The 13,006-nt window shown below is 41.8% G+C and overlaps 1 long non-coding RNA gene across 21 annotated transcripts in view; it reads right to left on the reverse strand.

Moving 5' to 3' along the window:
- LOC139762694 (uncharacterized) overlaps nucleotides 1-13,006 on the reverse strand; it is a 74,312-nt gene that overhangs the window by 9,269 nt on the left and 52,037 nt on the right. For 18 of the 21 annotated variants that reach the window (XR_011715795.1, XR_011715791.1, XR_011715775.1 and 15 more), the window contains 3 exons: nucleotides 8,152-8,411; nucleotides 5,530-6,578; nucleotides 1,265-1,416 (listed from right to left, as the gene is read on the reverse strand). This is a non-coding gene — a long non-coding RNA (uncharacterized lncRNA). Of the gene's footprint in view, nucleotides 1-1,264; nucleotides 1,424-5,529; nucleotides 6,579-8,151; nucleotides 8,492-13,006 lie in introns of all 21 variants that reach the window. The other 3 variants (XR_011715793.1, XR_011715790.1, XR_011715794.1) reach the window with 3 other exon arrangements.

Genomic DNA, 13,006 nt, shown 5'->3' on the forward strand with positions numbered 1-13,006 from the left:
AGGGTCAAAGTGGAGTGTCATAAAGTGTCATTTTTACGGTAATTAGCAGAGATATGGCTGGCTTGACATACGGTCCTTTGTTAACCCATGCGGGAAGTGGCACACACACACACATATATATATATATATATATATATATATATATATATATATATATATATATATATATATATATATATATATATATATATGCGTGCATCTGATCCCGGCTATGAGTATGAATTCATTTAAATAAAGTGTTACGGTATTGGAGAGGCTCTGGTGTGTATGTGTGAACCATCGTAATGATCGTTTGGTGGTTTCGTTGGAGGTTGTTCTGCTGCTAAAACGAAGCCCCAAGTTTATTTTTCACTTGATATTCACACTACACCTCATGTTCGGCCATGGCTCAAGACAGTTGTTATCCTAACGAAGATAAAATGGGTCATTTCGACCACCTGAAGCTAAGATAAGGCTTGACGGCCGGACGCCATCTTGTTTCCGACAACGGCCAAAATGTCATTATTTACGTTATTACTATTACAAAATAACACATCCAATCCTTTCCTATCTTCATCTTACGGTCGATAATTACCTAATTACCAGAATTACAGCAAAATGCAATGATATAATAGTGCGGTGATGAGAGAATAAAGCCAGTGGCTGAGAGCAATAATTGTACTTATATATATACGTTAACACAGCCATGACGGTTAATGATGAACAAGTTAATATCTAAGGTTAATGTGTTTAATTACCATGTCATTTTAACGTTAAAATCTAAGGTTAATGTGTTTAATTACCATGTCATTTTAAGAAATAACCTACGAAAACTCGTTCGGCCAACTACCCTAACGATCATCTACATATTCTGTGGTCTTGTCAACATGTACTAAATAGGTGACGTGCGTTACATATCAAGATCAGAATCGTGCAAAAAAAAAAAAAAAATCAAAAGCCAAAACAGTAATTTTATCGTCTTACAATAAATAATGGATCATGATGTCGTCTAAGGTCAATTTCGCGTTCAAGATTTCAATGTAAATCATGTGATTATTGCTGCTTTTCACGGGGGGTTGAGTGTGGCACTAGTGTTGCCTTAGTTTCTATATATTGCCACACACAAACCAACACCAATGTCAACATCTCGGGTAGGATGAGGCGGGCCAGCCCCCCACACCAAGGAGTCGACCCCAACCTTGGGGCTTGATCCCAACCTGACCCCTCACACCACTTAACATCCTCGTATATGATCGAGATATTGACATGAAAACACATCACTTACGTCAATCTGGTTCACGAAGAATTGACCTCTCTGTTTCCCCGCAGGCTGTGAGTCCTTTAACCGGCTTCTGGGCTGGAGCACGACTTCTACGGAAGAGGAGGACCACGTCTTGACAGGTTCTCCTCCACCTCACAAGTGATCAGATCATGAACCTGTTGACTCGTATAAATAATGTAAGTATAAGAAACAGCATCCGATCCCATGTAACAACATTGGATCTCTTTACTTTGGGTCGGATCCCATTTAATCCGATAGGCTCATACGCCTTTTGATGGGTGGCGTAGAATGCACCATGTATTTTTTTTAAATGAGTCCTATTTAACCTATCATTGGATTTTATTATTAAATACCTCAAAATGTGTTCTAATAAATTGTTTTTAACAATTTTTTTTATATAGTTGGTACACAGCCAACAGTGGTGCATTTGACCATGTGCCTATTGTGATTGATTTCAATGCAAAAATGATGTACATATGAAAACCATACAGAGATGAACCTTATAGTGTGATCGGCCCTTACTCTTAGCCTCCTTCTCTCAAATACTCTTCCAAACTCAATCACAAAATTCTGCACTCGCTCAAATCTATCAATGCTGTATCCTAGCAAACATAACTGACTGACTTTTCATGTCCCTCTCATCCCCTACAGACTTCATATTCGCCCTTCTCTCTTAGATTCTTACATATTCTTGTCACACCAACTCATATATAAACACCCATGGGGACATCACACCCTCTCCCCCCTGCATAATCCAGTCATTCCTGACCATCTTTCCTAATCACATATGTACACTTGTGTATATCCCTCTTTCTAAACTAGATATTCCCAATAACCAGTCCTTTTTCAGCACACAACTGCACAAGCTGTACACCATTTCCACTGATAAAATGTTTCCAGCAATTTGTCGAAGTGGATGATTACACCAGTGGTGGCCTTCCACCTGAGCAGCTTCCTGTGCCTCTGGTGACCTGGACTTTCCACCCAACCTCTGGGATCCTGGACTCTGAGCTAGGTCAGTGACGTGGCCACCTTGGTTGTCTCCTGGACCCCTGGATTGCCATATTCTTGGTCCTGGACCCCCTAGTCTTACCTGATGTATCAGATTAATTTCCTGATGAAGTGCCTGACAACCCTGGTATACACCAACTCTGTATCTACTTTTACAGTAAAATTTCATTCAGTAACAAAAAAATAAATTTTTACAATTATCATTGTAAAATTTTTTGATGATACTGAATGAAATTTTACTGTAGAATTAGATAGTGTTGGTGTATACCAGGGTTGTCAGGCACTTCATCAGGAAATTAATCTGATACATCAGGTAAGACTAGGGGGTCCAAGACCAAGAATATGGCAATCCAGGGGTCCAGGAGACAACCAAGGTGGCCACGTCACTGACCTGTCCCAGAGTCCAGGATCCCAGAGGTTGGGTGGAAAGTCTAGGTCACCAGGAATCCAGGTCACCAGAGGTCCAGGAGGCTGTTCTGGTGTCCATAGGTACAAGGAGCTGCTCGGGTGGAAGGCCACCACCATTCAATATTAGTACGTGCTTCTTACAGAGGCTTATGACCAATATCACCTTGCTTGGTACATTCTCGAAAAAAGGTCACTTACATTCTTGTGGATATCAACAAAGAAGCTGCTTGTTAATAAAAAAAAAACATGCTATGATACACTGTAATAAGCATAAATACTGTTCCTTCTCATTTTAAAGAATTACTATAGTACTGTATATTTGTACATCAATTTAGAAAATATTCTTTTATCACAAAAATACAATAGCACTATAATATAAATTGATCATTTATGGTACAAATATATATGTATTGTTATGTGGTGTGTGAAGTGAGAGGGTCAGGGTGAATAGTTTGGTTAAGAGAGGTGGTGAAAGCCTTGCGGAAGATGAAAGCCAGCAAGGTGGCAGGTTTGGAGGGTATTGCAGTTGAATTTATTAAGAAATGGGGTGACTGTGTTGTTGATTGGTAATGTATGAGTGAATCATGGTAAAGTGGCTGAGGATTGGCAGAATGCATGTACATTGCCATTGTACAAAGGGAAAGGGGATAAAGGTGAGTGTTCAAACTACAGAAAATTGTATGGGAGGGCACTGATTGAGAGGGTGAAGACATGTACATAGCATCAGACTGGGCTGAGCTGTAAGATTTCAGAAGTGGCAGCAGATGTGTGGATCAGGTGTTTGCTTTGAAGAACGTGTGTCAGAAATACTTAGAAAAACAGATGGATCTGTATGTAGCATTTATGGATCTAGAGAAGGCATATGATAGGACTGATAGAGATGCTCTGTGGAAGATCTTAAGAGTATATGGTGTGGGAGATAAGCTGCTAGAAGCACTGAAAAGTTTTTATCAAGGCTGTAAGGCATATGTATGAGTTGGAAAAGAGGAGAGTGACTGGTTCCCAGTGGTCAGTCTGCTGCAGGGGTGTGTGATTTCCCCATGGTCGTTTAATTTGTTTATGGATGGGGTGGTTAGGGAGGTAAATGCAGGAGTTTTGCAAAGATGGGCAAGTATGCAGTCGGTTGGGTATGAGAGGGCCTGGGAAGTGATTTGGTTTCTGTTCACAGATGATACAGCACTGGTGGCAGACTTGATTGAGAGACTGCAGAAGTTGGTGACAGTTTGGAAAAGTGTGTGAAAGGAGAAAATTGAGAGTAAATGTGAATAAGAGCAAGGTTAATAGGTTCAGCAGGGTTGAGGGACAAGTTGGATGGGATGTCAGTTTGAATGGATAAAAACTGAAGGAAGTGAAGTGTTTTAGAAATCTGGAAATGGACTTAGCAGCGAATAGAACCACAGAAGCAGAAGTGAGTCAAGTGGGGAAGGGGGCAAAGGTTCTGGGACTGAGGCAAAAGTGGATTTAATGTTTGAAGGAATAATAGTTCCAACAGTATCATATGGTTGCGAGGCATAGGGTATTTACTGGGTTGTACGAAGGAGGGTGGATGTCTTGGAAATGTTTGAGGACAGTATGTAGTGTGAGATGGTTTGACTGGGTAAGTAATGAAAGGGTAAGAGATGTGTGGTAATAAAAAGTGTAGTTGAGAGAGAGCAGAAGAAAGTGTGTTGAAATACTTTGGATACATGGAGAGAATGAGTAGGGATAAGTTGACAAAGAGGATATATGTATCAGAGGTGGAGGCAACAAGAAGCAGGAGACCAAATTGGAGGTGGGAGGATGGAGTGAAAAAGATTTTGAGCAATTGGGGCCTGAACATACAGGAGGGTGAGAGGTATGCAAAGAATAGAGTAAACTGGAATGGCATGGTATACCAGGATCAACGTGGTGTCAATGTACTGAACCAGGACAAGCGAAACATCTGGGGTAAACCACGGAATGGTCTGTAGGGCCTGGATGTGGATGGGGAGCTGTGGTTTTGGTGCATTACACAAGACAACTAGAGACTGAGTGTGAATGAATGTGGCCTTTTTTGTCTGTTTTCCTGGCACTACCTCGCTGACACGGGGAAGCAATGCTGTTTCCTGTGGGGTGGGGCGCCTGGAATGGATGAAGGCTAGCAAGTGTGAAAATGTACTTGCATATGTGTATATGTTGATATGCATGTGTATGTGCATTTATGTATATAATGTGTACATGAGTGGATGGGTCATTCTTTGTCTTTTTCCTGACGCTACCTTCTAACTGGCAGCACATTTCTATAGTCTTACACTAAGTAAGTCCACCTGCTGCACCAGAAACATCTCTATGACCTATTTCATCCTTATCCTAGTTCTACACACTACTTGGCACACACACACACACACACATCTGTATTCACATTGTCCTCCAAACCTGAGTTTGTATCTTAGCCTCTTTCAATTTGTACATCTCCTGTTATACTGTTTTGTGGTCTTTCTTCATCATCCAGGTCTCATTCACTAGTCTTTCTTAAAAGCTGCTTACTGCATCATATAGTCCCTGAATTTATCATCTTCTCATATGAACTCATCCAACCTCTGGTTTGCTGTTTCTTTATGACAGGTCTTGTCTCTTAAGAGTATTTGCTTTGATCGTTAACATGTTTCCTTCCAATGGGTCAAGATCTTTAGCTGTCTTACTGTAGCACCATGCACCTTTCAAATTCCTGATTCTTCTTTTTTTCTTTTCAAGTGAGACACCTATCTCTATAGAATTCCACATATACAAACTATATTACAGGGCTTTAACTGTCTGTCAGGTATCATTAGTTGAGGAATAACATTCATGCTTGTCCCACAGTCAACCTGAAATTTCACTTTATTGCTTACCTCCACTGATGTCATGATGGCTTCATTGCTGAGTCGTGTTGAAAGCTTCATAAAATACACGACATCGGGGTCGTCCTTCGTGGATGCCATAATGGCCTCATCGTTGCATCATGTCGAAAGCTTGTAACACACAGGAAATTGGGGTTGGCTTTTCTATCAGGATCCTCTTGAATACCATTGACCATACTTCTAAAACCCTTGCCTGGTTTTGATCTGCGTGTAATTGCAAAGTGATTCTTCTCCATGCATATGCTACAGGTCTTGCTATATGCCGGGCATTCTTCTGTCTTCCCAAATATGCTTGTTGCTAAAGAATTTGCATTCCCTCATGGGCATGTGTGACCAGGCATGGTCCTCATGTTTAATCTCTTTCATTTCATTTGTCTTCCTTCTTGGAAGGAATATACTGCCATCTGCTGCTTATGTGCCATACAGATTTTCATCCTCTTTAAAGAATTTCTCACAGAGTAAGTCATCTGAGTGTCCAAGTACTAATTAATCTTTCATCTCACATTCCTTGGATGGATTCCCGAATCTGGTGATAGGTGAATCTTGCAATTCTCCTGTCTGTTCTCCACACTTTCGAAATCTATTTGTCTGCCAGTTCATTCTTCGTTGCTGGTAAAATTTGCCATCAAATTTGGCAAGTACATTTTTAAGCCACTTGTTTAGGCTGGTTATCTATCTACTGGTGCTGGGAACATAATGAATTACACATCTCTTATAAATATCTCCACCAAAGGTTACAAGTACTGCAGCTTTCTCCTCATCGGGTTTCTTCTTTAAAACCTTCTTCTATAATAGAGGTTAATCCATTTTTGTTTATAGGTCTTCAGAGATCTTTCAGTGTCACCTGTTATGTTTATTTTGTTGGGAATGTATGAATAATGGAGCTGCCATTTCCACCGCCACTTGATTTTGGTTCAAATCACACAACATGAGCTTGTCATTTTTCTCCAGTTGTTTCTAGTCTGTCATGACAAATGGTGCTTTTACAGCTGCCAGTATGTTTTTGTACAGGTTTGTACATCTCCCAGAGGCATAATATTCTGGAGGAGATAGAGAGATGAACTGACATGGGTTGACATTCTCCATAAACAGGTCACTTATATTCTTTAGGATGTGACCAAAACAGCTGATTGATTATAGAAAACATGATAATAGAATGTAATAAACACAATTATACTGTTGTAAATCCTAAGGTAGCATACAGGATAGGAGTAGGTCATTTTAATATATAAATAGGATCACTTCTATTGTAAATTCTAAGGTAACATATAGAAAGGGAGTTGGTCATTTTAATATAAAAACAGGATAATTTCTATGATAGTCTTATTAGTATTGTAAATCCTAACGTAACATATAGGATAAGAGTTGGTTACCTTAATATATAAATAGGACAATTTCTATGATAGCTTATTAGTATTGTAAATCCTAAGGTAACATACAGGATAGGAGTTGGTCATCTTAATATATAAGTAGGATAATTTATGACAGCCTCATTAGTATTGTACATCCTAAGTTAACACATAGGGGGCATTTTCATATAAAGTAGTTGTAGTTATTTGCCGAATTTTATCCACTTGCTTCATAAATTTGATAATATATTCAAATTGGAAAAAAATTTGTGTTGCAGGCAATCATTTCTACAAGATGGCAATGAAGATGAGAAGGAAAACGTTCAAGAAGAATGTCTCAGAGTGCTGCAAATTATACAGACAAGATTCTGCGAGGAATGTTGGCCATGATTTCACCAAGGACTAAAAAACAGTGAGTATAGGTTCTCCTCTAGTTACACTCTTGGTATCAAAGTGTATATTTTGCCATTTCTCAGATGTGGATATGAATTTTCTGTCCCCCTCCACTCCTTTCCTCCATCCTTTCTTGACCTTTCTCCTGGACCACCAACCTTTGGGATCCCTGACTCTAGAAAATTTGGTAAGCTAGGTGAAGAATAGCAGTGAAATTGCTGTGGAGTGGGTCTGGAAAGGCATGGTATAATGGTCAAAAGCCTGATAATTTGACAAGAGCAGTACAGAATAAGATCCTTTGTATAAGGGAAAGGGGATGGAGATTGAATGTGAGAATTATAGGGGAATGTCTAACAGAATACAAGTTAAGTAATAATGTGAATTCCAAATGCAGTTCTGTTAAAAGTGTACTTGTCTCGGTGGTATTTGTACTCTAAATTGTAATGCTATAGGAAAGAGAAGCCTTGTCATGTTTCAGAGGATGAGGAAATTTTATGATATCTGAGCCATCTTTTTGGGAAGCTGGGTGACAATTCTACCTCAGGGAACTGGGCATCCCTGCCCTTTGCCAGCCTGCAGGATTAGTAGCAGGAATGCTAGCTCTGTAAATTCAAATCCCTCAAAAGATGTATAACTAAAAGCGCTCGATACCCACTTTGTTTAATGAGAATGGAGTAAATGATGATAGATGCTACGCTTCACTATTTAAGGGCAATCGATGAGAACTAGATGCCACCGTAAAACTATGGGCTTAAGTCCATACATTGAACTGATCAGTTAAAATCTAATGCCAAACACAGGTCCTTGTAGCAGTCTTAAATATAATTTTGTATGTATACAGTTTATATACTCTTAAAATGATTATACTAACTGCATTTGGTGCTTGTCAGGTGGATGAGTACGCCGCTGTTGGTACATCTTAGCAGCCTCGTCGTCCCATGGTCAACTGGACTCCAAGCCAACCAGACCCATGGCCATTGGGCCCCTGGCCAACTGGACCCTTGGCCAACTGGAACCTTGGCCAACTGGAACCTTGGCCAACTGGACCCCTGGCCAACTGGACCCCTGGCCAACTGGACCCCTGGCCTACTGGACTCCTGATCAACTGTACCTCTGCTGTTAATGGTCAAGCTGAAAGGAAAGATGATAAGTTCTCTCTCTCTCTCTCTCCCAGTGGCTGCTGCTTCTGCAGGGTGGTGGCAGTGTCCATACTGAAAGCAAAGATTATTATTACCCTTTACTCCCACCATAGCCACCAACTACTTCATCCCCCAGTGACCTAAACCTGTTGTTGCTGCTGCAGTTGTTGTTGCAGCAGTGGGGGTAGAGCAAGGGTGTTATTACCCTCCCTCCTGCACCTCTCCCTCTCCCCTGCCCCCATCCACCTTCCCCTACCCTCCTTCCACCCTCCCCCCCCAAAGTCCTCTCCCCCTCACCCCTACCCCCCATTCCCTGGGACCCCTCCCACCCACCCACCACCTCCCCCTTCCTACCCAACCCCCATCTCCTTCCCCCCACCTCCTCCCCTCAACCCACCCAATCCAACCCCCCTTTCTCTACCCCCGCTGTGGCTGATGATGCTGCTGCTGTTGCTACTGCTCAATCTGTAAACATACATAAAATCAGTGTCCCCTTCACCCACCCTCTTGCTCCATTCTTGCCCCAAACCTTCCACCTCTTCCTCTTACTGCTTCTGCTGCTGTTGTTGTTCAATCTGTTAACGTAAAGAAGTAAATTAATATCTTCTTCCACACACTTGCTCTGTTCTCGTCTCCTTCACTCATGCCCATCCAGCTGCTGCTACTGGTGTTGAGATTTCTGGTGGGGATAAATATAGCAAAGTATTCATTATGATACCAGTGGTGTAACCATAAGGAACACCCCTGATTCCTCCTTTATGAAGTCCTGATAAGATGGACATTTATGTTCCTTGGAGTACACCTGAACCTTCTTCCTCAGAGTGGTTGCCATCATCAACACTGCTCTACTGAAGGCTTCCTCCTCAACTGGACCCCTCACCTACTGGACCCCAAGAAGACTGGACTCTTGGCCAACTGGATATACCTGACACCAGATCCCTCCTGGAACTCCCATCCTTACATCCCTCCCTTGCATGCACCATTCCACGCAGTCTTCCACTATTTCTCTCCCACCAGTATTCCTCCACCCTATTTCTCCATGTCACACCAACCCCTTTAATTGTACTATTATACAGTGCACTTTCCTTGTAAACTTCCAGTCTTCCATTCTTTCCACATGCCCAAACCACCTTAAAGTATTATGTTTCACCCATTCTACAACTCCATAATTCGTTCCCTATACACCCTTTCATTTTCTTCATTCCATCTAGTCACATCACAAGCTCTTCTCAAATGATTCATTTCCATGGCCTGAATTCTTGACCTCTGTGACACATTCCATGCCAACGTTTCAGTTGCATAGGTCAGGGTTGGGAAAACTATACTGTCCCTTAATCCTCTCCTCACTTCCATACTTATACCTCTACCCTTCATTCTTCTATTAAGGGTCTCAATGACTCTTGTACCCTGAACTGCTCTCTCCCTTGTCTCTCCTTCCATATCACCACACTTACCCAAGATGGCTCCTAGATACTTAAATTCTCTCTTCCAGTCTCTTTCCCCCCATATCCAAAGCATAATTTAGCCCACAAAATCTATACTTTCACTCTGTTTCCTTTCAAACATCATTACTTTACTTTTACTTGCATTTACCTTTAATTGCCTATCCTTACACACATCATAAAACACACAACTTCTGCAACTCCTCTTCACTCTTTGCAAACAACTCAGTATTATCTGCAAACAGGCTTGCTACTAGCCACCATATCTCACTGCCACACTCCATCTCCGCACCCCTTTTCCCGAGTTTTGCTTTCATCTCAGATTCAGGTGAGAAACTGCTGAAGTTGGTGACTGAGTTTGGTAAAGTGTGTGAAAGAAGAAAGTTGAGAGTAAATGTGATTAAGAGCAAGGTAGGGTTGGGGGACAAGTTAATTGGGAGGTAAGCTTGCAGGAAAAAAAACAGAGGAAGTGAAGTGTTTTAGATATCTGGAAGTGGATTTAGCAGCAGATGGAACCATGTAAGCAGAAGTGAGTCACAGGGTGGGGGAGGGGACAAAGGTTCTGGGAGCATTGAAGAATGTGTGAAAGGTGAGAAAGTTATCTTGGAGAGCAAAGATGGGAATGTTTGAAGGAATAGTGGCTCCAACAACGTTATATGGTTGCAAGGCTTGGGCTATAGATAAGGTTGTGTGGAGTAGGGTGGATGTGTTCGAAATGAAATGTCAGAGGACAATATGTAGTGTGAGATGGTTTGATCGAATAAGTAATGAAAGGGTAAGAGAGATGGGTGGATATAAAAAAAGTGTGGTTGAGAGAGCAGAAGAGGGAGTGCTGAAATGGTTTGGTCACATGGAGAGAACAAGTGAGGAAAAATTGACAATGAGGATATATGTGTGGAGGGAATGAGAAGTGGGAGACCAAGTTGGAGGTGGAAGGATGAAGTGAAAAAGATTTTTAGCGATCAGGGCCTGAACATGTAGGAGGGTGAAATACGTGTAAGGAATAGAGTGAACATGCTGTCAATGGATTGAACCAGGACATGTGAAGCACCTGGGTAAACCATGGAAAGTTTTGTGGGGCCTGGATGTGGAAAGGGAGCTGTGGTTTTGGTGCATTACACGTGACAGCCAGACTGAGTGTGAACGAATGTGGCCTTCGTTGTGGCAGGGTGGCAGTGGGAATGGATTGAAGGCATGTACATGTCTGTGTATGTATATGTATGTACACGTTGAAATGTATAGGTATGTATATGTCCGTGTGTGGATGTTTACGTATATACATGTGTATGTGGGTGGGTTGGGCCATTCTTTTGTCTGTTACCTTGCGCTACCTCACTAATGCGGGAAACAGTGACAAAATATATCAAAATAATAATATAATGTGTGTGTGTGTGTGTGTGTGTTTGTGGAGGGTGAGAACGATATCTCAGAGCAAAAATGGGTACGTTTGAATGAAGAGTAGTCCCAACAATGTTATGTGGTTGCGAGGCATGGGCTATAGATAGGGTTGTGCGAAGGAGGGTAGATGTGTTGGAAATGAAATGTCAGAAGACAATATGTGATGTGAGGTGGTTTGATCGAGTAAGTAATGAAAGGGTAAGAGAGATGTGTGGTAATAAAAAGAGTGTGGTTGAGAGAGCAGAAGAGGGTGTGTTGAAATGGTTTGGACACATGGAGAGAATGAGCAACAAAAGATCGACAAAGAGGATTCATGTGTCAGAGGTGCAGGGAACAAGAAGCAGGAGACCAAATTGGAGGTGCAAGGATGGACTGAAAAAGATTTTGAGCGATCAGGGCCCGAGCATACAGTTGGGTAAAAGGCATGCAAGGAATAAAGTAAATTGGAATGATGTGGTGTACTGGGGTCAACATGCTGTCAGTAGATTGAACCAGGGCATGTAAAGTGTCTGGGGTAAATCATGGAAAGGTCTGTGGGGCCTGGATGTGGAAAGGGAGCTGTGGCTTCGGTGCATTACACATGACAGCTAGAGACTGAGTGTGAACGAATGTGGACTTTTTGTCTTTTCCTGGCACTACCTCGCTGGAGAAGGGAAGGGGGGATGCTGTTTCTGTGTGGCGAGGTAGTGACAGGAATGGACATAGGCAGCAATTATGAATAAGTACATGTGTATTTCTCTGTGTTTGTATATGTATGTATATTTTGAAATGCATATGAATGTATATGTGCGTTTACATACACATGTATACGTGAGTAGTTAGGCAACTCTTCGTCTGTGCAACCTTGCTGATGCGTGTCATAGAAGGTGACTAAAGGGAGTGGGAGCGGGGAGCTAGAAACCCTCCCCTCCTTGTATTTCAACTTTCTAAAAGGGGAAACAGAAAAGGAGTTACGTGGGGAGTGCTCATCCTCCTTGAAGGCTCAGATTGGGGTGTCTAAATGTGTGTGGATGTAACCAAGATGAGAAAAAAGGAGAGATATATGGTATGTTTGAGGAAAGGAACCTGGATGTTTTGGCTCTGAGTGAAACGAAGCTCACGGGTAAAGGGAAAGAGTGGTTTGGGAAAGTGTTGGGAGTAAAGTCATGAGCTGGTGAGAGGACAAGAGCAAGAGAAGGAGTAGCACTACTCCTGAAACAGGAGTGGTGGGAGTATGTGAGAGAGTGTAGGGAAGTAAACTCTAGATTGATATTGATAAAACTGAAAGTGGATGGAGAGAGATGGGTGGTTATTGGTGCATATGCACCTGGGCATGAGAAGAAAGATCATGAGAGGCAAGTGTTTTGCGAGCAGCTGAGTGAGTGTGTTAGTAGTTTTGATGCACTAGACCGGGGTATAGTGATGGGTGATTTGAATGAAAAGGTGAGTAATGTGGCAGTTGAGGGAATAATTGATGTACATGGGGTGTTCAGTGTTGTAAACGGAAATGGTGAAGAGTTTGTAGATTTGAGTGCTGAAAAAGGACTGGTGATTGGGAATACCTGGTTTAAAAAGAGCTATAAGTATATGTATGTAAGTAGGAGAGATGGCCAGAGAGTGTTATTGGATTATGTGTTAACTGATAGGCGCATGAAAGAGAGACTTTTGGATGTTAATGTGCTGAGAGGTGCAACTGGAGGGATGTCTGATCATAATCTTGTGGAGGAGAAGGTGAAGATATGTAGAGGTTTTCAGAAAAGAAGAGAGA

This window comes from Panulirus ornatus, chromosome 44 (genome assembly GCF_036320965.1).
Source record: "Panulirus ornatus isolate Po-2019 chromosome 44, ASM3632096v1, whole genome shotgun sequence".
NCBI lineage: Eukaryota > Metazoa > Arthropoda > Malacostraca > Decapoda > Palinuridae > Panulirus > Panulirus ornatus.